This window comes from Schistocerca nitens, chromosome 1 (assembly GCF_023898315.1).
Source record: "Schistocerca nitens isolate TAMUIC-IGC-003100 chromosome 1, iqSchNite1.1, whole genome shotgun sequence".
NCBI classification, from domain to species: Eukaryota; Metazoa; Arthropoda; class Insecta; order Orthoptera; family Acrididae; genus Schistocerca; species Schistocerca nitens.
Window position 1 is genome coordinate 296,862,241 of NC_064614.1, and position 23,132 is coordinate 296,885,372.

The 23,132-nt window shown below is 42.7% G+C and overlaps 1 pseudogene; it reads right to left on the reverse strand.

The window, feature by feature from the left end:
- Positions 1–19,880: 19,880 nt before the first annotated feature.
- LOC126212805 (5S ribosomal RNA) lies at positions 19,881–19,998 on the reverse strand (annotated as a pseudogene).
- Positions 19,999–23,132: the final 3,134 nt, after the last annotated feature.

Sequence of the window (23,132 nt, forward strand, 5' to 3'; positions counted from 1 at the left end):
AACATATAAAAAGCATCATCTTGACTTAAGTTTTCTGTGGTTTTCCTGAACCAATTTAGGCAAATGCCAAGCTACGGCCGGCCACCTGTCCTGCTCTCATCAGGCGCGCTTATACAAGAACAGAAACCCGAGTCGACGGGGAGGAGATAGAGAATCCAATATTAGAATCAGAATTTAGAACAGCTTTGAACAACCTAAGATGAAATAAAGCTGAAGCGATTGATAACTTCCCATCAGAATTTCTAAAATCATGAGGGGAAATTCTATTCTCGTTGGTTTGTGTAATTTATGAGACTGGTGATACACCATCAGACTTCTGGAATAACATCAACCACATAATTCCGGCCGGCCAGGGTGGCCGAGCGGTTCTGGGCGCTACAGTCTGGAACCGCGCGACTGCTACGGTCGCAGGTTCGAATCCTGTCTCGGGCATGGATGTGTGTGATGTCGTTAGGTTAGTTAGGTTTAAGTAGTTCTAAGTTCTAGGGGACCAATGACCTCAGCAGTTGAGTCCCATAGTGCTCAGAGCCATTTGAACCATTTTTGAACATAATTCCGAAACTTGCAAGATCGGAAAAGTGCGAGAATTATCGCACAGTCAGCTTAACTGCTAATGCAACCATGTTGCTGACAAGAATAATGTACAGAATAATGGAAAGAAAATTGATGGTCTGATAGATGACGATTAGTTTGGCTTTAGGAAACGTAAAGGCATCAGAGAGGCAGTTCTGACGTTGCGGTTAATAGTCGAAGCAACACTGAAAAACAATCCAGACACGTTCATAGGAGCTGTCGCCCTGGGAAGAGCGTTCGCCAATGACGTTGCAGTTGATAATTGAAGCTAATCAAGACATGTTCATAGGATTTCTCGACCTGGAAAAACCGTTCGAAATTCTGAGAAAAACAGGTGTAAGCTGTAGGGAGAGATGGGTAATATATAGTTCGTACAAGAACCGAGAGGGAACTGTAAGTACGGAAGACCAAGAACGTTACGCTCGGTTTAAAAAGGATATAAGACAAGGACGTAGTCTTTCGCCACTACTGTTAAATATATGCTTCGAAGAAGCGCTAACGGAAATAAATCAAATGTTCAAGAGTAGAATTAAAATACAAGGTGAAAGGACGTCAATGATAAGATTACCTGTTGACATTGCTATCCAGAGTGAAAGCGAAGAAGAATTGCGATACCTATCTGTTGGATGCAATGAACAATCTAATGAGTACAGAATTTGGACTGAGAGTAAATCAAAGAAAGACGAAAGTAACGAAAAATAGCAGAAATGTGAGAAGCGAGAAATTTAACGTCATAATTGGTGATGACGGATTAAATGAAGTTAACAAATTCTGCTACCTACGCTGCAAAATAACCCAAGACGGGTTGAGCAAAGAGGACTTGAAAAGCAGACTAGCGCTGATAAAAAGGGAATTCCTATCCAAGAGAAGTCTGCTAGTGTCAAACATAGGTCTTAACTTGAGAAAGAAATTTCTGGGAATGTACGTTTGGGCCACAGCATTGTGTGGTAATGAATGAGACGAGGACTGTAAGAAAACCAGAAGAAGAGAATAGAGCCTTTGAGACGTGGTGCTACAGAAGAATGTTCAAAATCTGTTAAGACATCAGGGAATTACTTCCATGGCACTAGAGGAAGTTGTAGAGGGCAAAACCTATGGAGGCAGACAGAAACACATCCAGCAAATATTGGAGGATGTAGGTTGCAACTGCTACTCTGAGATGAAAAAATTGGCACAGGAGAGGAATTTGTGGCGGGATGCAGTAAACACGTCAGAGGAATGATGACTCTTTCATTCTGTATGTATGTATCAGATTGTAAAATGACTCTCAGCACTATGGGACTTAATTTCTGAGGTCATCAGTCCCCTAGAACTTAGAACTACTTAAGCCTAACTAACCTAAGGACATCACACACACCCATGCCCGAGGCAGGATTCAAACCTGCGACCGCAGCGGTCGCGCGGTTCCAGACTGTGGCGCCTAGAATCGCTCGGCCACTGCGGCCGGTTATCAGATTGTACTACCCATTTTTATTGTATTGTCGTGACAAATGTATCACTGCAAGACAACGGCCTTGTCAAAGAGAGCGGAGGAGCAGCGCTCAGGGCACTCTCATACCCTTGAGATGGGAAATGCCCCTAATGGAGGAAGAATCAGCTATGATCAACAGCATGAGGATGCAGAAGGCAATGGAAACCACTGCATTAAAGATACAATGTGTATCCACAGGACATGTGGCATGAAATTGAAAAACTGTCATGCTGATCTCTCCATTGGCAAAAGATGCCGTGGTAGTCTCCCGTTCGGATCTCTGGGAGGAAACTGCCGAAAGGGAGGTGACCATGAGAAAAAGACTGAATAACCAACGAAACGATAACGTACGACGAGGCGAGATGTGGAATGTCAGAAGTTTGAACGTGGTAGGGAAGTTGGAAACTCTGGAAAGGGAAATGCAGAACCTCAGTCTAGATGTACTGGGGTCAGTAAAGTAAAATGGAAAGAAGACAAGGATTTCTGGTCTGACGAGTAGGGGGTAATATCAGCAGCTACTGAAGGTGGTATAAAGGAACACGCTTTGGATGCAGCACACGTGGTCTAGCGGCGCCGGCACGGTAGCTCAGCGTGTTCGGTCAGAGAGCTGGCTGGTCTCTGTAATTAAAAAAAAAAATACTGAGTGAAGAGATCAACAACGAACTTCAACGAGTGTCATGTGACGCCCGCTATGACCAAATACAACGACTAATAGTGAACAAAATGCAAAAAAAAAGAAAAAGAAGGGTTAGCGTCTTTGATTAGTCATCGAAGCGTCCTCGGCCCTGGGGTTGAAACCCGCCATCTTTTCACTTTCGATTAATAATCGGCATTGGCTACCGAAGACTTCTGGGATAAGAAGTCACCCACATTCTTCCTACAGCTCTATCGAACAGGGTGGAGGGGCGGACCGAGCTCAGGGCACCCTCTTGACTTTCGGGTGGGAAAATGCCCCTAAGGGCGGAAGAATCAGCAAAGTTCAATGGCATGTGTAGTGGACTGACAAGGCAGCCAGTCCACAGAGACGGGTAGCCGAAAGGGCACGCGTACACAAACGCCGACTGGCGCGAAGTCTGGAACAGGATTCGTAATGAATGTGATAAAGAAAAGAACGTAGCTACTAGAACACTTAACTTTTATATCGTCCTTTGGTATACAGCATTCTTGATGATACAAGTGAGACTATCTTGAGTTACATGCAATGGTACAAATGGCGCCTTGCTAGGTCGTAGCCATTAACTTAGCTGAAGGCTATTCTAACTGTCTCTCGGCAATTGAGAGAAAGGCTTCGTACGTGTAGTCGCTAGCAATGTCGTCCGTACAACTGGGCCGAGTGCTAGTACGTCTCTCGAGACCTGCCTTGTGGTGGCGCTCGGTCTGCGATCCTGACAGTGGCGACACGCGGGTCCGACATGTACTAATGGACCGCGGCCGATTTAAGCTACCACCTAGCAAGTGTGGTGTCTGGCGGTGACACCGCAGCATGAGGATGCAGAAGGCACTGGAAACTACTCCATTAAAGACATATAACGTATATCCACAGGACATGTGACCTGTAACTGAAAAGGTGTCATGATGATCTCTCCATTGGCAGAAGATTCCGGCATAGTTCCCCATTCGGATCTCCTGGAGGGGACTGCCAACGAGGAAGTGACCATGCGAAAAAGATTGAATAATCAACGAAAGGATAACGTTCTGCCAGTCGGGGTGTGGAATGTTAGATGCTTGAATGTGGTTGGGAAGCTAGAAAATCTGAAAACGGAAATGCAAAGGCTCACTCTAGATAAACTAGGGTCAGTAAAGTGAAATGGAAAGAAGACAAGGATTTATAATCAGATGAGTATAGGGTAATACCAAAATCAGCAGCAAATGGAGTAATTGCAGTAGGATTCTTTAGGAATAGGAAGGTAGGATAAAAAGTGTGTTACTGTGAACAGAACAGTGGTAAGGTTGTTCTTATCAGAACCGACAACAAACCAACACCGACAACGACGTTTCAGGTATACATGCCAACGTCGCCAGCTGAAGATAAAGAGACAGAGAAAGTTTATGAGAATGTTGAAAGGGTAATACAGTACGTAGAGGGAGATGAAAATGTAGTAGTCATGGGACACTGGAAAGCAATTGTATGGGACGGAGCAGAAGAAAAGGTTTCAGGAGAATATAGGCCTGGGACAAGGAATGAGAGAGGAGGAAGACTAGCCGGCCGAAGTGGCCGTGCGGTTAAAGGCGCTGCAGTCTGGAACCGCAAGACCGCTACGGTCGCAGGTTCGAATCCTGCCTCGGGCATGGATGTTTGTGATGTCCTTAGGTTAGTTAGGTTTAACTAGTTCTAAGTTCTAGGGGACTAATGACCTCAGCAGTTGAGTCCCATAGTGCTCAGAGCCATTTGAGCCAAGGAGGAAGACTAATTGAGTTCTGTAATAAAATTCAGCTGGCATAGCGAATATTCTATTCAAGAATCACAAGAAGAGGAGGTATACTTGGAGCCGACCGGGAGATAACATCATGGTCGGTCAGGGATTCCCAAATTAGATTCTGGATTGTAAGGCGTACCCAGGAGCAGATATAGACTCAGATCACAATTTAGTAGTGATGAAAAGTAGGCTAAAGGTTAAGGGACTAATCAGAAAGAATCATTGTGCAAAGGAGTGGGATACGGAAGCACTAAGAAATGAAGAGATACGTTTGAAGTTATCCGAGGCCGTAGATACTGCGATAATGAATAGCTTAGTAGGCAGTATAGTTGAAGAGGAATGAATATCTCTAAAGAGGGTAATCACAGAAGTAGGGAAGAAAACCGTAGCTACAAGGAAGACAGCTGACAAGAAACCATGGATAACAGATGAAATAATTCAGCTGATCCAGGAAAGAAGAAAGTACAAAAATGTTCAGTGAAATTCACGATGCAGAAAGACAATTCACTTGAGAAGTAAATAAAAAGTGCAGTAAAGCTAATTCACAAGTAAGCATGAAAAATGTGAACAAATCTAAAAAGAAATGATTATTGGAAGACGGACTAAGCATGTAGGAAAATCAAAACAACCTTCGGTGAGCTTAAAAGCAAGGCCGGTAATATTAAGAGTACAATGGGAATTCCACTGTTAAATGCAGAGGACAGAGCGGATGGTGGAAATACTACACTGAAAACCTCTAGCAGGGGGAACACTTGTCTGATGTGACAGAAGAAGAAACAGGAATCGACAGGGAAGAGACAGGGGCTCCAGTATTAGAATCAGAATTTAAAAATGCTTTGGAAGACTTAATATCAAAAAGGCAGAAGGGATAGGTATCATTTCATAGGAGTTTCTAAAACCATTGGAGGAAGTGCCAACTTTGCGACTATTCACTCTGGTGTGTAGAATGTGTGAGGCGGGTGATAGACCATCAGACTTCCAGAAAAACTTCGTCCACGCAATCCCCAAGATTACAAGAGCCTACAAGTGAGAGAATTATCGCACGATGAGCTTAACAGCTCATGCATTCAAGTTTCTGGCAAGAATAATATACAGAAGAACGGAAAGGGGAACTGAGAATTTGTTAGATGACCACCAATTTGGCTCTGGGAACGGTAAAGGCACCAGAAAGGCAGTTCTGACGTTGTAGTTGATGATGGAAGCTAAACCCAAGAAAAAATTAGACACGTTCATAGGATTTGTCGACCAGAAAAACTCATTCGACGATGTAAAACGGCGCAATATGTTCGAAATTCTGAGAGAAATAGGGGTACGGGTGAAGGCGGATACTAGATAATGTGAACTAGATCCAATAGGGAACAATAAGACTGGAAGATCAAGAACGAAGTGCTCGGATTAAAAAGGGTGTAAGACAGGGATGTAGTCTTTCACCCCTAATGTTCAGTCTAAGAAGAAGTGAGGCAAATAAAAGAAAGGTTCACCAGTGGGATTAAAATTCAGGGCGAAAGGATATTCAGGGTGGAAGGATATCCATGAAAAGATATGCTGGTGACATTGCTCTCCTCAGTCAAAATGAAGAAGGATTGCAGGATTTGTTGAATGGAATGAACATTCTAATGACTACAGAATATGGACTGAGAGTAAATCTAAGAAAGTTGAAAGTTATGAGAAGTACCAGAAATAAGAACATCGAGAAACTGAACATTACGATTGGGGTTCACGAAGTAGTCGAAGTTAATTAATTCTGCTACATAGGTGGCAAAATAACTTACGACGGACGGAGCAAGGACATAAAGAGCAGACTAGCACTGGCGAAAATGCATTGCTAGCCAGGAGAAGTCTACTAGTATCAAACATAGATCTTAGCCCTTAGGCCGCGCGGTTAGAGGCGCCATGTCATGTCATGGTTTGCGCCCCCCCCCCCCCCCCCCCTCGCCGGAGGTTCGAGCCCTCCCTCGAGCATGGGTGTGTGTGTGTTATTCTTAGCATAATTTAGTTTTAAGTTAGTTTAAGTAGTGTGTAACTCCATGGACCGATGACCTCAGCAGTTTGGACCCTTAGGAATTCACACATACATTCAACTTGAGGAAGCAATTTCTGAGAATGTATGTTTGAAGCACAACATTGTACGGTCGTGAGACAAGGACTGTAGAGAAACCAGAAAAGAAGAGAATCGAAGCTTTTGCGATATGGTGCTACAAAATAATGTTGAAAATTAGATGGACTGACAAGGTAAGAAATGAGGAGGCTCTCCACAGAATCGGCCACAAGAGATAGCATGGGAAACACTGACAAAAAGAAGAGACAGAATGATAGGACATCTGTTAAGCCATCAGATGATAACTTCCATGGGAAGACAGTGATTTTAATACATGCAGCTAATTGTTGGGGACGTACGGTGCAATTGCTACTCTGAGATGAAAAGATTGGCACAGGAGGGGAATTCGTGGCGGACTGCATCAAACTAGTCAGAAGACTAATGAATCAAAAACAATAAAATAAAAAGGAGAATCATCTTCTGAGTTAAATATATTTCTGGTCTGATACTATATACTTAAGGACTGTTCCAGCAGGGTACAACCAATAGTAGATTGTAGTGTACATTGCAACGAACAGTGCCTGCGGTCTAGATTCTGAGGTCAATATTTTGATAATTCAATAGACTGGTAGAGAGGAATAAGGAGAACAGCCTTCCTCAAGTAATTCCAACGGCATTCAGAATGGCATCATTGTGTCTAGAATTAAATGTGATCCCCTGGCTTTAAGTCAGATAGAAGTCTTGACCAGACACTTCAAAGGTTCTGTGGTAAGCTACACCACGACTTCCTTTACTTGAGTACTACTGAGATCGAAAACATTACTGTAGTAAGTTTCGGTTCTCCAGTCCAGATAATAATAGCATTAAGAGATTACGCAGTATCAGCGTAAGTTACAAAGAAATACTCCCCTGCTCCTCTCCCCCTACCCCACCGGCAACCAACAAACGCACACACACAGAAGACACAGTACCTTTAAAATGTTGGCGATCAACTGCTGAAACTTTCACCACAAAGATCCAACTTTGAAGCAGTGAAGCTCACTCGATTGTCGATACTGAATGCTGAAACCTGAAACGGACAACAGCAACATTTTTGGAATAGATCTTAGCGTATACTGAGAGAATGGCCTCTTGACAAATAGACTGTGTTCAGTGTACTAGATAAGAAACTGAAATTCTTCGAAACAGAAATCGAAGTTACATGCGAAATGCTTTGGGCAAGATTCAGTGTCAGGTATGTGCATAAACTCATTATTGGGTTCTTAAATGGACCATTAGATTTACCCGTAGGTTTAACTTAAAACTTTTGAGGGAACCTCAGCTCGATAGAACATATGTTCCGTAATCATAATTTCGTTATTGGAGGACGCATTAACCATGGAACAAAAAATTGGAATAACTGCATCACTCATGACGAAAATGTATTAAGTTTAGCGATAACAAATAGACCTCAGCTCTTTGAGGATGTTCGCATTGAAATTCACATTAGTGGCCAAGAGGTAGTTGTAAAGCAATAATTACGGAAGGACAAAGTGAAATTAAAATAAGCAGAAATATTTTCATCTTCAGTAAAGCAGGTAAAGAGTCAGTAACGTCTTATCTCAACGAGGAAGCGGAAATATTTATTTCTGGTAGGAGAATCAAGGCAAGTGATGGTCAACCTGGTTGACGTTCCAGCTTTCATGGTGAGCGGTAGGCCGTAGGGGTCTTAAAGGCATTTTCAGTAGGTTTTCATAAAATTCTGAAGTTAAGTATTTGGTAAGTATGAGAGGCACCCACATGCCTTGCTCATACTGTGGCATCAAGCAGTCAGGCCTGCAAGATGAGTGGTCTGCCAAGCGAGTGGATTCATTCTTATTTATCGAGTAACATGAACTCTCGTACTCACAATTAAGTTACAAATTATCCTCCTGTATGAATAATACGCAACGGAAACGCATATCTTACTATCAGTAATTTACAGAATTCTGACTGTTCACTACGCACTGGCAATACCACATTTTCTTTTTGTCTTTTATTTAACGGCTTTTATCAACACGTGGTCACCGCACTGAATATGAATGGCGCACACATTATAAATTCGGGACATCATGACAACATACAATTCGAAGGAAAAGTCCACCAATCTTTTTCTTTTCACTAACTTATTTATTCCGATAAATTCTATATCCTAAACACACAAATTCTATAACCTACAACAATAACACATGAGAAATTCCGCCCAGTGGGCATGGCTTAACATTGCTGATTCTCTACCTTATGGTCTCGTAATTATTTAACGCTACAGTGCACTTTCTGGATATGATGGTGGATCTTTTATTATATCTCACACTTCGACTCTCACAATCATCATCACGAAACTTTCGTGCAGATCGAGCGGTACAGAAGGAACAAGCATAACCCACTAATCTTTTGAAACTACTCTGGAGATATATGCACGTCTTCCTGTGCAATGCAAGCCAAGTGGCATTGCTGGATAGACGGCCGACTCACCTTGCTTCTCTCTCGGGGGAGTTTGAATCTAGCGTCACACGGAATCATATCACGCAAAGTAATATTAAGAACATATTCATCACACACGTGAGTCCTCAACTGATACCATGGACGAGTACTTCTCTTTATCCTTTGCCTCATACACAGATTGAGACTCGCACAGTACTCACCACGTGGAAGTACTCGTCTCTAATTTCAAGTCCTGCACACGCCATTTCTTAAATATTTCGACTTATGGTACACACGCTATTTCTTAAATATTTCAACTTATTGTACACACGCTAGTAATTCAGCTTAACTTAAGCACACGGAAGTATTTCAACTTATTGCTACACGTGGTTTAATTGTGACCGTTGGTCACTTCCGAAGATTACTACAATCCCATTAATATTACCTGCCTGACATTTAATTCTCCCCACAAAAGTTCCTGAAATAGAGAAATTATTATTTCAAACTACTCTTAAATATTCCACATGCATACCACGTCTCCACTCTTTTGTCTTTACGGAGCACAAGTAAAACAGGTCTTAACAGCACAAGATCCAGCGGCAGAGTGCTGAAACATGGCCCTTCTTCAGGTCCTCTCGCACCTCTGCTGAAATGGGGGAGCACCTTGCTACCGCATTGGTCAGCCACATTTCAGGCGCTCAAAGCTCCGGTAAGTTTCATCTCTTTGGTTCCACCAAAGGTGGCCAAAGGATCGCCTCAAAGATGATCATATATTCACATTCACTATCTGCGGTTAGCAGACGACCATACATTCATTCATTTCACAGATCTCACCAAACTGGATGTAGGGATTTACTTTGTGGGAGTGCACATGTGATCAATTAAATAAATAAATTGTCTTTCTTTCCCACACTGGTATCCGGCTTCGCTGTATTATTTGAAATTGAGTTATTATTAGAAAAAAATGTGTTGTTCTGACAAAAATAATGAAGTATGTTGTACCTATTTTCAATGTCGGGCGGTATTGTACCCTTTCAAGTAATTATTGTCATATGCTTTAACCTTTTTGTAGCTCCGCCTTGTCAGTTTTATAATCTATAGTTGCTGTCCGACTTTATAAGTCACCGTTACTATGGAACAGGTGGGCCGTTAGAAAATTTTACTAACGGAGATACATGAGTGATTGGTAAGTAAAAAAGAGCTACAGAAACTGTGAAGTTTAGAAGATATTGACCAAGCACTGGCTAGACGCAAAACTAGAAAATTTAATGGTGGTAGGGATCCTTCTAGTACAAAGTTCGTGTAACGAAACTACTAAAGAAACAGCATCTGCTGCACAATAGCTGGAAAACAAACTGTAGGTACGTAGATAGAGTGGTGTTAAATGAATCCCGTATGGTCTGTTAAAAGGGTAGGGACTTCAAAAATCACCGCAATATTAACAAAAGGTATCTCAAAATATCGAAGAAAATTTTGATCATATTTTAAGGCTGATGGCGACACCGGTGTTAGTGTCCAGATACTCGTCAAAAGCTCGGGAATGAAACAGATGGTAGCAAAGCAGAAATACGTATTCTCAATTCCGATTTAAAATATTTGTGTGTTTCTAAAGGAAAATTCATGAGTGCTTCCTCAGTTTGAATATCGCTTCACCGTTAAAATAAGTGGTAGAAAATGTAGTATAAATATCAGTCATTTGGAACCCAACTCGGGCTTTTCTTTAAATTAACGTCCCGAGACCCATCACAAATGTAAGGAGAGGGCTGCTGTATGTCTCAGTACCACACCTACAATTATTACTGAGAGTGCGATAGTATGGCACATCGAACGAAATCTGCGACTGAATCGAGGATTTATTGGTGGGGAAGACGCAGCACGTCATTTTAAACGATGTGTTACATACAGATGTAGAAATAGCCCTCGGCGTATCCCGGGGAAATGTGATGGGGCCCTTCATGTTCATGTTGTACTTTAATGACAATATCTGCAGTAATCTCAGACTTTGTGCAAATAATAAGGTTTTGCGTTATGAAGTACTGTCTGAAAAAAGCTGAAGAAATATTCAATCGGATCTTGATAACATTCAAAGTAGTTCAAAGACTGACAACTTGTTTTAAACGTTTAGAAATGTAAAATTTTGCTCTTCACACAAAAAGACTGTAGTACTGTATGGCTAAAAATCGGCGAGTGACAACTGGAATCGTTCAACTCAGAAATACCTGGGTATAATAATTTTTAGAATGTGAAACGGAATTGTGATACAGTCTTAGTCGTAGGTAAACCAGGTTGTAGGTTTCAGTTAACTGGTATAAAACTAGGGAAATGCGATCACTCTACAAAGGAGGTTTAATAGAAAATCCTCGTGTGACCTATCCTAGAATACCGCTCAAGCGTGCGGGACCCATACCAAATAGTACTAACACGGGATATTCACCGTATAAGATGGACAGCTCGAATGGTTACGGGTTTATTTGATTCCTGGGAGATTGTCAGAGTGTCTCACTGGGGCTAAAAAAACTGAACTGATAGTAGCTCAAAGACAGACACAAACTATCCCTAGGAAGCATACTTATTTGGTTTCAGGAAACAAATTCAAGCGATAAATGTAGGAATATACTAAGTCACCTACGTATCGTCCCCGTAGGGATTGCAGGGACAAGATCGGACTAATGACAGTAAGCACAGAGACGTTAAAGCGATCATTTTTCCCGTCACAATAACGCTGACCGGCGAGTGTACAATGAAGATCAGTCCGCCCACGCAACGTTATACTTCCCAACTCCATAACACGTGGACCAAAAAAACGATCATGTTCGACAATGTACCAGGTGACGCAGTGTGGGGAGCCAAATGTTGCACGGGTGTATATATTTCAATACAGTACACACCCCGGTCAAGATTCTTGTGGCACTGTTCCACTTCCTCATGTGCGTCTTTTCAGGAGTCAATTCGGCACTCACTTCATTTTTGTGGATGATAATGAGCTACCGTGTCGAACAGTGCAGGAGAAGGAGCTCTCGGAATGAAACAATATTCAGTGAATGGACTGGCCTACCCATTCCCTCGACTTAAATCCCATGGAACACGTATGGGATGCGTTGGGGAGCCGTACAGCAGCAAGTCCACGTGCGCCAACGACCATACAGCAGCTGGTGGAGGAACGAAACGGTCTACCATAAGATTTCCTCACCAACGTTGTGACCAATATGGGAGCACCTTGCAGAACATGATTTGCCGTCCGTGGTGATCGTGCGTGCTATTAAAAACTATGCCCTGCCATCATTGATCCGACACCTTCAGTGTAATTATTGTCTTTGAATAAAAGTCTCATTTTTATTCGTCTCGTTGGGCATTTCTTTCAGGTAACTTCTGTGATATGTTGTAGCAGATCTTCCTATTTATGGTCCAAGTTTCATCGAGCTTACTTGGCAGTGACAGAGCTTGCGATAGTTACTTTCGTCCTTAAGTTTTGCACACTAGTGTAGATGATTAGGTTTTAACATCTTCTAAGTTCCGCTACGTCTTGGCGTCAAACATCACCAAGAAAACTCAGGCACGCCATTCCTCCTTCCCTGACTCGACTGTCCTGCAACTATGTCGTTCTTTCTCTTCTTCTCATTTTTATATCCATACTGATGTCTCTGGGCACAGCACTTGAATTACATGACATATTCGTAAACGCACAGATACAATTTTTACATATTTCAAGTAACATAAAAAGCAATGATTAAAGAAAAAGAAAGAAAGGAGGTTAAGAAACAAGAAAAGAAAAATTCGGTCTCGACAAGTATCGTGCTTGGTGTTGACATTTTTACTTTGTAACGCCACAAATGCATATCCTCCTATTTCCATCTATTGCACTGCACATTTTTTTCCTTATTTTGTTACCTGAAGATATAACATTTCTGTGTCTTTGTATGTTGTAATTGTTTTACTATTTATATATATATATATATATATATATATATATATATATAAATATATATGCATTTATGTCGATTTATAATTGGTTTGTTCTGCGAATATTATTTGTATTTATACGCTGGGTCTGGCCTAGGGAAAACTATGCTATCGAACGAATACATCGATAGGTCGTGTGGAGAACGAAAGTGTTTAGGATCTTTGGTAGTGTTAACTCTGCGGCGTGGAGCGAGAGCAGAGAGGGGAGTCTGGCTGGAGTAGTGCAGTGGAGCAGGTGTGTTGTGTGACGCTCCCGCGAGTTGCCGCGCTTTCGGGGTTTGGCAGCATGTAATTGCGCTCGACTTGCTATGTTAGTTTCTGACACGGTGTCGCAGACGGGAAGCATTAGCTGGCACACATCAAGAGCCCGTTTCTCCTGGTGACAGTGTCGAGAAGAAGGCGCGCCAACATCCAGCTTCTGCAACAGCGACGGCCGACAATGAGTGACTGTCGCCACCTCCTCGATCGACGACTTCAAACCTTCAATCAACCAACAAGGAAGACTAAAAGCACGTAAAGTTTCAGAACTGTATGGCAGACCTCAGCTTTTAAAATTGTTGCATCACAAAATTACAGCAACTTAGCATGAACCTTTGTTGCTCATTGTCCCAATTGCATTGCCAAGCAGGGTCCCTTCCTTTTCCGAAATGAACCCGAGTGTCGTTGAAATTCAAACGCCAGCATTAAAATAGCATCATTCGATTTCGCTGCTTTAATTTCAAAGTTCAGTTAAGGTATTCATAGCTGGCTACAATATTTAAATTACACGAGCACAAATTAAGAGTGCGAGTTTTGTTAGCATATTTTAGCTTACCTGTGACTGAAGCTCAGCTTCGTACGTACTAAATTTTACTATTGTTAATTGTTCAGAATCATTTAATTCAAGTTCGAAGTTAAATCTCTTATTTCTAAATTGCGTAGATTCAAGTAGCTTTTGAAATGATTGTTGAGGTAGTCCAAGACTAACCGTATTTTACTGAATTTCGATGTGCTTCAGAAAGAAAGCTCACTATTAACTTCAGTCACTAAATTAACTTTCGATTTTCCGGTTTTATTAATTCTTTTGCTAAATTAAGTCAGAGTGTAGCGAAATTTATTACTTCTGACAAACTTTCAGTTTTCACACTACACGTGTCAACCTTCAGTTGCCATGCTTCTAGTGCTAATTATATGTGTAATAACCTTTCTTTTTCAGTTACTATAGTAATTGTCCTTAGGACTGGCGACCGTAATTTCCCCCAAATCTCAAATATCTAATTACCGCTAGTTAATTTTTAACGTAACGGTCGCACATTTACTTTCTTTATTAACTTTACCCCTTTTCAAAATTAATTTCCACCAGTTTCATTTGCATTTTTCCTTTCATTTAGATGTAACCCTTTCCTTCCTCTTTACCGACAAATTGACTTCGTTGACGATTGCTTTTTCCCAAATTTCCATTAGGTGCACGCGGTTTAATTTTTCACTGTCATTAAGGCCGATAAGAGAGGTGGAGGTTACAACTTGTTGGTATGGATACTTACGTATGTAGTTATTTAGTCTATTGTCTGTATACAAGAACATACCGAATGTTGCAGATGAACTGGCATGAATGTAGCACACAATATTTTAACGTAACTTCAAATGTCTTAGTAGTAACTAAGTGGTAACTTAGTAATAACTAAGTAACTCTTTAATGGGAAAAATCCAAGAAGAATATCTACATAAAAAGAAAGATAATTATAATAACTAAACTAAGAATATCTATATACTACCATTTGACCACCTAGCACATATATATCCGTTCATCCGGAACGCAAAAGGCACACATTACCGATCTGTTACAATATGCGGCATTGGTAAATCACAAATTTTCTAAGGACTACAGTAAAACAGCACTATATTACACAATATTATACTACACGACACTACAGTATTGTACCTGGTATTAGAGCGAAGCTGGATCTCTCATTTGTCTGGACTATTAGCCCCTGCCGTGCTGAAGTGCAATGCAGGATTCACAGTGGCTGTGCTGCTGTGTCACCCAAGGTGTACACATAGGGAGATGGTTGTCAGCGTCTCAGGAAGTCCTTTCTGGTCGTCCTCGAGGCTCATCTCCTCACTGCTTCCAGAAGGTTGTTGTAGGTGGATGTTATGCCGTGGAGCGTCTCGTTATCATGATGTATGGTTTCTTCTTCATTCTCTCAGCCATATAGGCTTGCATTACCTGTATTCGGAACTGCGAATAATGACAAACATCAGCTTTAAAATGGAATGAAGACAACGAAAATTTGTGACGGATCGAGACTCGAACCCGCATTTTCCGCTTATCCCGAGCTGGTTCAAATAGTTTAAATGGCTCGCAGGCACGGTAGCTCAGCGTGTTCCGTCAGAGGATTAGCTGCCCTCTGTAATAAAAAAAACTGAGTTAATCGATCAACAACGAACTTAAACGGATGCCTTACGACATCCGCCTCGAGTACATGCAACGAACAAAAGCGAAAAAAAAAGAGATTAAAAAAAAATGGCTCTGAGCATTATAGGACTTAGAATCTGAGGACATCAGTCCTCTAGAACTTAGAAATACTTAAACCTAACCATCCTAAAGACATCACACACATCCATGCCCGAAGCAGGATTCGAACTTGCGACCGTAGCAGTCGCGCGGTTCCGGACTGAAGTGCCTAGAACCACTAATCCACTGCGGCCGGCTATTCCGAGCTATCGTCTTACCATTTGGCTATCCCTGCACGACTCATGGCCAACCCCAAACTTTCATATGTCGTTAACCATGCGTCTATGAGCTATACTTGTACATCCATTATGTATATTTTCGTACAGATCGGACGTACTTCAGAGTCACTTGCCCGGTATCGGCAGACAAGTATGTTATTGCAGAGCCTGTATTATTCTGATTATGATGCAAAGTTCCTTTCGACAAGCATGCATGTCCAAAGAAACGGGCTTTGCGCTGACTGCAGCCGTTATGAAATACGTCAAATGTATTCGCAGTTGTGAATAGTGACAACCATCAGCGGCATAATGGAATGATGAATATCATAAATTGTTATTACCGTGGGATCTAAGTAGTTCTTTCATTTTTTTACAGGTGTTCATATGTTCTGACTGTGGGATAATTCTTGATAATGTTCCTGTTAATAACAAATGAACTGTTTTATGTGCTGCTGAAAGATGGCAGTGGCTTCCGGCCAGGTCACTTCCATGGTAATACCGATCGGGCACTTCCCCTTTCATTTAGTTTCGGTGATTATCATACAATTTCATTCGTCTTTTGTGTATCTAAACTTTTCCTGATTGATATTAATCTGTTGAACTATTAGGGTTACGGTAAACCACTGATTGATCTCACAGTACTTGCGTGACCTGAGTAGCAGTAGTAGAGTTAAACTCGGCTATAGAGACAGATTTTTTGACGCTGGAGGTGACCATTTCATTAGGGGCAGCTTCAGAACTTCCCCAGAGCAGCAGGCGAGTTCTCGGAACCTTCACATTGCTAGCCTTCCTTTGTAGGCACCGAAACTGGCCATGGGCCCTGTAGGGCAGTGGTTTACGGGCCGCCATTCTGGCGGGCGGCGTTGTTCCGCTAGTGGCCGAAGCAAGAGGCTGAATGCGAAATGACACTTCTTTCGAAACCGACGGCCCGGGGCATCCTGGCGCCGGCCTAACCGCTTTGTTAGTGAGTGGACGTGGTGTAAGAGTCTGCTCTCCTTATCCTGTGTGCGGATCCAGGTAAAGCGGCGTCGGGCTGGTGCCTGGCTAATGTGTTTATTACAAGAACAGCGTACTTTGTGGGACTGGATGACGAATTTCTCCGGGTGTCGCGTTTCTTAGGTGCCGCCGTGGCTCACCAAGACGGCGCCCACTAAATCATTTTATGGACGAGACGGAGCCTGTGTTTACTAGGAAGCTTCGCTCATCTTCTGAAGTGCGCTGGGTGTTTGGGTGCAGGGCCTCCAGGCATTGTGTGCTGTTTTTTTGTAGAGAACAGAAAGTGTACGGCACTGCACTGATAGGTTGAGGAAGATCGGGTCTTCTTGCTAGAAAACATGATTGGGACGGTAACCATTGCTGGGTCATGATAGGCTTATTCAAGAACATTGGGGGGATTGGCTGTTTTTCGGAAGATTTTGAGGAATGGTAGAGGTGGGGACTTGCTTCTCTACCGTCGCGGAGTACAGACGCTAGAGCTCTTCCGTTTCTACGGAGAGAGCAGTTAGTTGTAAACTCGTCTGGTTGCCCAGGCGAAACTTTAATATTTTCGCCGACGTGAGACAATCACCGGCGGATTTGGGGTCATCTCCCACAATACGACGTGCCACCGCACTTTGCAGCGTCGGCAGCGCTGGCACGCTGACGACAGCATCTCATCTTTCACCGGCTATATCGGTGATTTAGTGCAGCTTCAGCAAATTCAAAAGCTTATCATTCGTTTTTACGGCCACGTTTTTCATAGCAGCCTTGTACTCTCAGTAGTCACTCCCAGTGTTCATTGCATGCATGCTTCGTTATATTTTGACACGAGAGAAATGAATGGAACGGTACAGCAAAGTGTACTTGCCTAGAGTGGCGTTAGCCGGCCCGTGTAGCCGAGCGGTTCTAGGCGCTTCAGTCTGGAATTGCGCGACTGCAATGGTCGCAGGTTCGAATCCTGCCTCGGGCATGTATGTGGGTGGTTTCCTTAGGTTAGTTACATTTAAGTAGTTCTAAGGTATAGGGGACTGATAACCTCAGATGTTAATTCCCATAGTCCTCAGAGCCATTTGAACCATTTTTTTTTTAAATTGGCATTCTTCCACTCACAGTACCCAGTCTCATCTACACATAAATTCCAGTTAGGTTCCCCAAGCCTATTGACAACCAACCTGACTTCATGTTAATGAAATGTTACACAGTTGAAGTTTTGGTTTATATGTTTGTTCTCTTTTCACCTTGATATTGTTTAATAAATCTCTTTGTGATACTGTAGGTCCTTGTTATTAATTTATCAATGACACCCATGCTTATTCCCTACGATGTCATTTATTTTGTTGTGGGTTTGAAGGAATTAAATTATTTTTATGTCAAGTTAGTCAACTCGATTAGGTGATGCACACAGGGGCCACTAGTTAACGAATGTCAGATTTCCTTGCGCTATTGATAAATGTGTCACCTCTTGGTTGGGAACATTTCAGTCGTCTGGCAGACGGAGAACTGCTTCCATCATAAGCTACTTGCGCTGCTATAATTAGTCTGTTTTCTGCGCACCAGTAACTTAGTGCGTCAAGGCCTATCCTACTACTCTAATTTAGCCCCTGTGTCAGCAGATACTATAATTAGCAGGTTGTCTGCGTAGGCGATGCAGCCTCTAGTGTTTGGAGTACGGTGAAGCTAGTTCGGTAATGGCCTTATGCCATCATCCCAGAACACTGGACCACAAACAGAGCCTAGTGGGCAGCCTTTGGTGATGTATTTCCCAATTTTCTTTCCCTGACGTTCTAATCGCACCTGCCTGTCTGTGCAACAAACTCTTAGATTGTTATGGATGGACCTGGACAGTCCAACAAATCCAAAATGGCTCTGAGCACTATAGGACTTAACTGCTGAGGTCATCAGTCCCCTATAACTTAGAACGACTTAAACCTAACTAACCTAAGGACATCACACACATGCATGCCCGATGCAGGATTCGAACCTGCGACCGTAGTCGTCGCGCGGTTCCAGACTGTAGCGGCTAGAACCGCTCGGCCACTCCGGCCGGCGACAGTCCAACAGTTTCAGTCTTTAGGAACAGGGCAGGCCACCGCAAATTATCAAACGCACCAGCTGTATCGGTCATTATGCCTGTAACATACTTGTCGTTTGAGGAGTCGATGCGTGATTTACCACATCATCGTGGATTTCCCTTTCCTGAAACTGTACTGCAGGGGGCTCTTGACTACTAATTGCGTGTGGTCCCTCATGCGGAGGCACAGAAGCTTTCCCTGTGTTTGGGTTAGCGCATTTACCGAACAAATCAGCCTGTAAGATTTCAGTTGTCTCGGATATTTGTCCTTCCCTCTTTAGTAGTGTGGACAGCGGTCGTACACGAGCTAGGGACAGAGAATCCGTCTCAGAGGACCTGCCGGCCGGCCGGCCAGCAGACGTGGTGCGTCGGCGTGCGGTCTGCTGCGCTTCCCACAACGCCGGCAGGCGGCAGTCCGGGCAGTCGAGGGCGGGCGGCTGCGCGCCGTCTCCAGGGCGCGCGTCCATTATCCTGCGGTCGCGCCGCGCATCAATGATACAGCGGCGGCAATCACGGCGCGGCGCAGGCGCTGTCGTGGGCCCTCGCGACCTCGCGGGGCGCCTCACCTGCTGCAGCTGCCTGCGCTCGCACTTTTGTCGCTCCGTCTTGAGCAGATCACGTTGATCCACACTGACCCAAAAAGTCACTAGGCACAGTCGCACCACAAGAGGTAGGAGTAAAACTTTACAAATAACTAAGCTGCCTTGAAGCAAAGTCAACCTCCACTTCGTAAAATTTTACAACAGAAGCCAAAAACTTCATAGGCCTTCGTGGATCGAAAATTCAACCTATAATTAAGTGATTATCTCACTGACATTGAGAAAACCGTTTTACACAATATTTTTATTTGGAAGTAGCTGTACTAATAGATACTAACGCTGCTTTTGCTTCTCGTAGGTGGAGTTGAATCATTTTGTACCTCAGACAGGTCTGTAGCAGAGCTCTGAATGTGTACTTGAAGGCTTGAAATTAAATATTGGTAAGAAACATTATTATTGTATTAACAATTAAAAAAAAGCTCTCCGTCTTTAGGCCACGAGTGGCCTACTGGGATCATCCGACCGCCGTGTCATCCTCAGTGGAGGATGCGGATAGGAGGGGCGTGGGGTCAGCACACCGCTCTCCAGGACGTTATGATGGTATTCTTGACCGAAGCCGCTACGAATCGGTCGAGTAGCTCCTCAATTGGCATCACGAGGCTGAGTGCATCCCGAAAAATGTCAACAGCGCATGGCGGCCTGGATGATCACCCATCCAAGTGCCGACCACGCCCGACAGCGCTTAACTTCGGTGATCTCACGGGAACCGGTGTGTCCACTGCGGTAAGGCCGTTGCCTATTAACAATAAAGCATAATCTAAATTTTTATATTTCCTTGGTTCATTATTTGAGGTTACAAGAGATGACAACGCATGTTTCTTATACACACGATTCTCGAGACTCTTCCACTAGTTCATATTCACAGCAATTACTATCTGCCTCGTTAGGGATATCAGATGGATGGACGTTTTCAATTAGAGGCATGTAAAAATACAGTTTTGGATTCTGACGCGATTGCTCACTAAAATGATACCGATGCCTATCTGAAATAAATATCTAGCGCGAATGAATACCTACGCCTACAGTCATGCTCTGCAAACCACTATGAACTGCATGGCACAGGGGACTTCCCGTTGCACCAGTTATCAAGGAATTTTCCCGCACCATTCACGTATGCAGTGCGGGAAAGTGATCGCTTTAACGCCACTGTGCAAACTCTTAAGTAGTCTAATATTGTTCTCACGATACCTACAGGAGCGATACGTAGGGGATGGTAGTATATTCCTTCATCTGTCACTGACAGCTGGTTCCTGAAATTCAGTAAGTATGCTTTCTCGTTATAGTTTGCGTCTATCTTCATGTGATCTCCAGTTCAGTTGTTTCAAAATCTCTGTGATTCTTTCTCATGCTCAGACAAACCTCTAACCGTTCTAATTTCCCATATCTATATACGTTGTACATCCTATATGGTAATCAATCTCCTTTGCAGCCTCCCTGCATTTCCCCAGTATTACGCAAGTGGACCGAAACCTGCTACCTCCTTTACCTACGACTACCTGTCTCATCCTTCCCGCCCAAATAAGTAATTTACATCACCCAATTCCTTAGGAATGACCAGGTTTTGTTTCAGTGCTTCAATGCGTTTTGGAAGCATCTTCTCTGTTATATACGAGTATTTAAAGGTGCCTATGTCAAACATGCAGAAGGATATGGCGTCTGTTGTTGGTAGATCTCTTAAATATATTTCTCTTACAGCGACAAAACTGGAAATGCCAAGCACCTGTAGCTCAAAGGCTTCAGTGTATTTCCAGTCTTCTACTCTAGCCGTCACCATTTTCTAGTATTTTAAGATTATTTCAGTGTACGCTTCAGGTCTCGGTATATATTGTTTTGTGAAATATCTTCTGAACGCAGCACAGAGAGTCTATCAAGTAGAACAAAAGAGTGGCCTCGAATTGGGAAATACATCTGCACCTTCTGCACATCCGAGGGCGTTTGAAGTAGCCAGAACGCAACCGTGACGAGCAGAGGTTTGTTTTTACTCTGCCCCCACATCCATCAGGAAATAAGGATATCTTCGTAAGGTCACTTGCTTGTGAATCAACTTCAACAAATCGATTTTTTAGTTTTTCATCTTAAATTGATGTTTAGAGATTTTTTTAAGGAAGAGATAGGTAAAAGAATTGAATTGTACATTAGGAGGTTGTTTAAAAACAAAGATCTCTCGGTGTGCGGTCATACCCATATTTCAGCTGCTTTCGCACATCAAATGTTGTCAATAGACTCTCCTTAGAGAAAGATATAATATACAACAGTTTTTCGAATTGGCGGCCCTGTTAGAAGGTACTCTTTGCGATGCCCTGTACTTTCCTGTAATTACGATTGTTATTTTGTCATTCTCGAAAATTATTATGTCTCCAAAAACGTCTTTTGGTCTTGGTCCTCACGTTTTCCCTTTGCTTTTCGAGAGTTGTTTTTCTTATAAACTTTTCTGAAGTTTGGATTTTGCTATTTTGTCATTCACGAAAGTAATTATGTCTTCAAAACTGTTTTGGTACTGGAAAACATAAGTTTTACGGTAACCGGTTTATTTCGTCAGAAAAGGGAGAATGTGTACGTACATCTACAAACCGACAGGATGTAAGGTCGACTCCATCAAGTGCCTCAGAACAGCATCTCAAATGTTTGGAAATCCAGATTGATTCTTCTGAAAGAACTGGTGAAGATAATATAACTGAATGTTCATCCATAATTGCCGAACTGAGTGCTTTTTGTCGGCTTATAAAGGATGTCGCTCTGTGTGCGTTCCGTTGGAACAGTGGTATTAATCTTGAAGGTGTGGTCAGTAAGCTTCAAAAGTTTTGTGATATCTGTGGAGTAATTAAAACTTGGCTTTCTTCTGGGCTGTGCAAAGGAAGAGTTTATAACTCAAATATTGGACCAGTGTATGGTATCTGTGGAGTAATTAAAACTTGGCTTTCTTCTGGGCTGTGCAAAGGAAGAGTTTATAACTCAAATATTGGACCAGTGTATGGAATGAAGAGTATTGGGAAGGATAGAGGAACACCTCAGACATTTTCAGCTATCATGTCTTAGCCACCACCTCCAAGATTTGAGAAGTGCATTTTCTTCTTGACAGAATGATGTCGTTATGAAGAAAACTATGTAAGGAACTGCGGTGTGTAGTGAAGGTGATGCTGACATAGTTGCAGCCTTTGCTGGGGCATGGTAGAGGGTTGGTTACGTGGCGTTCTCACAGCAACATCCCCAAAAAACGATAAAACGGAAGGATGACAGGCATCGAATGTTTGCAATACGCTACCACGGTTGCAAAGGAAGCAACAAGGGTATGATTCTGTCATTAATTTTTCTGGCTACGGTATTGGAATGGAATCAGAGAGAGTTCTCAGAATATTTCGTAGGTGAAAAGAGAATTATGGTGTGCGTTATGAGAAGTATCTTGGAGGCTGAGGCTCGAAAGGGTTTACAAATATGTTGGAAAATATGCGTTTCAAAAATACCGTAAAAATTTAAAAGCTATGTAGTGTTCAACTCATGCAAAAGAGGCTGGGCACATGTTTACGTAAATAATAAATGACAAGGAAGGGAAAATGCTAAGTGATGGCAAACCTATGGACGGTGACTCTCGACTAGCTAAGGAAGAGATGGCCAAGCTGGAGCTGTATTGTGGTTTAGCCGCAGGAAGGAATCAAGGTGTTACAGAGGCCATGAAGGAAGCAGTCTTGGCTAGCTTCGTCCATAAAGCTTCTACAGATGACCAGATGACAGTCCACGGCACGAACTTTGTGACAATGGTGTACACTCATGGTGTGGATACAGGGAAGCACTTGCATATGGTGAAGTTTGTGTTCGCTATCGCTCCTATCCATTTGTAGTCTCTGAAGCAATTAAGTCCATACACAGGAACATA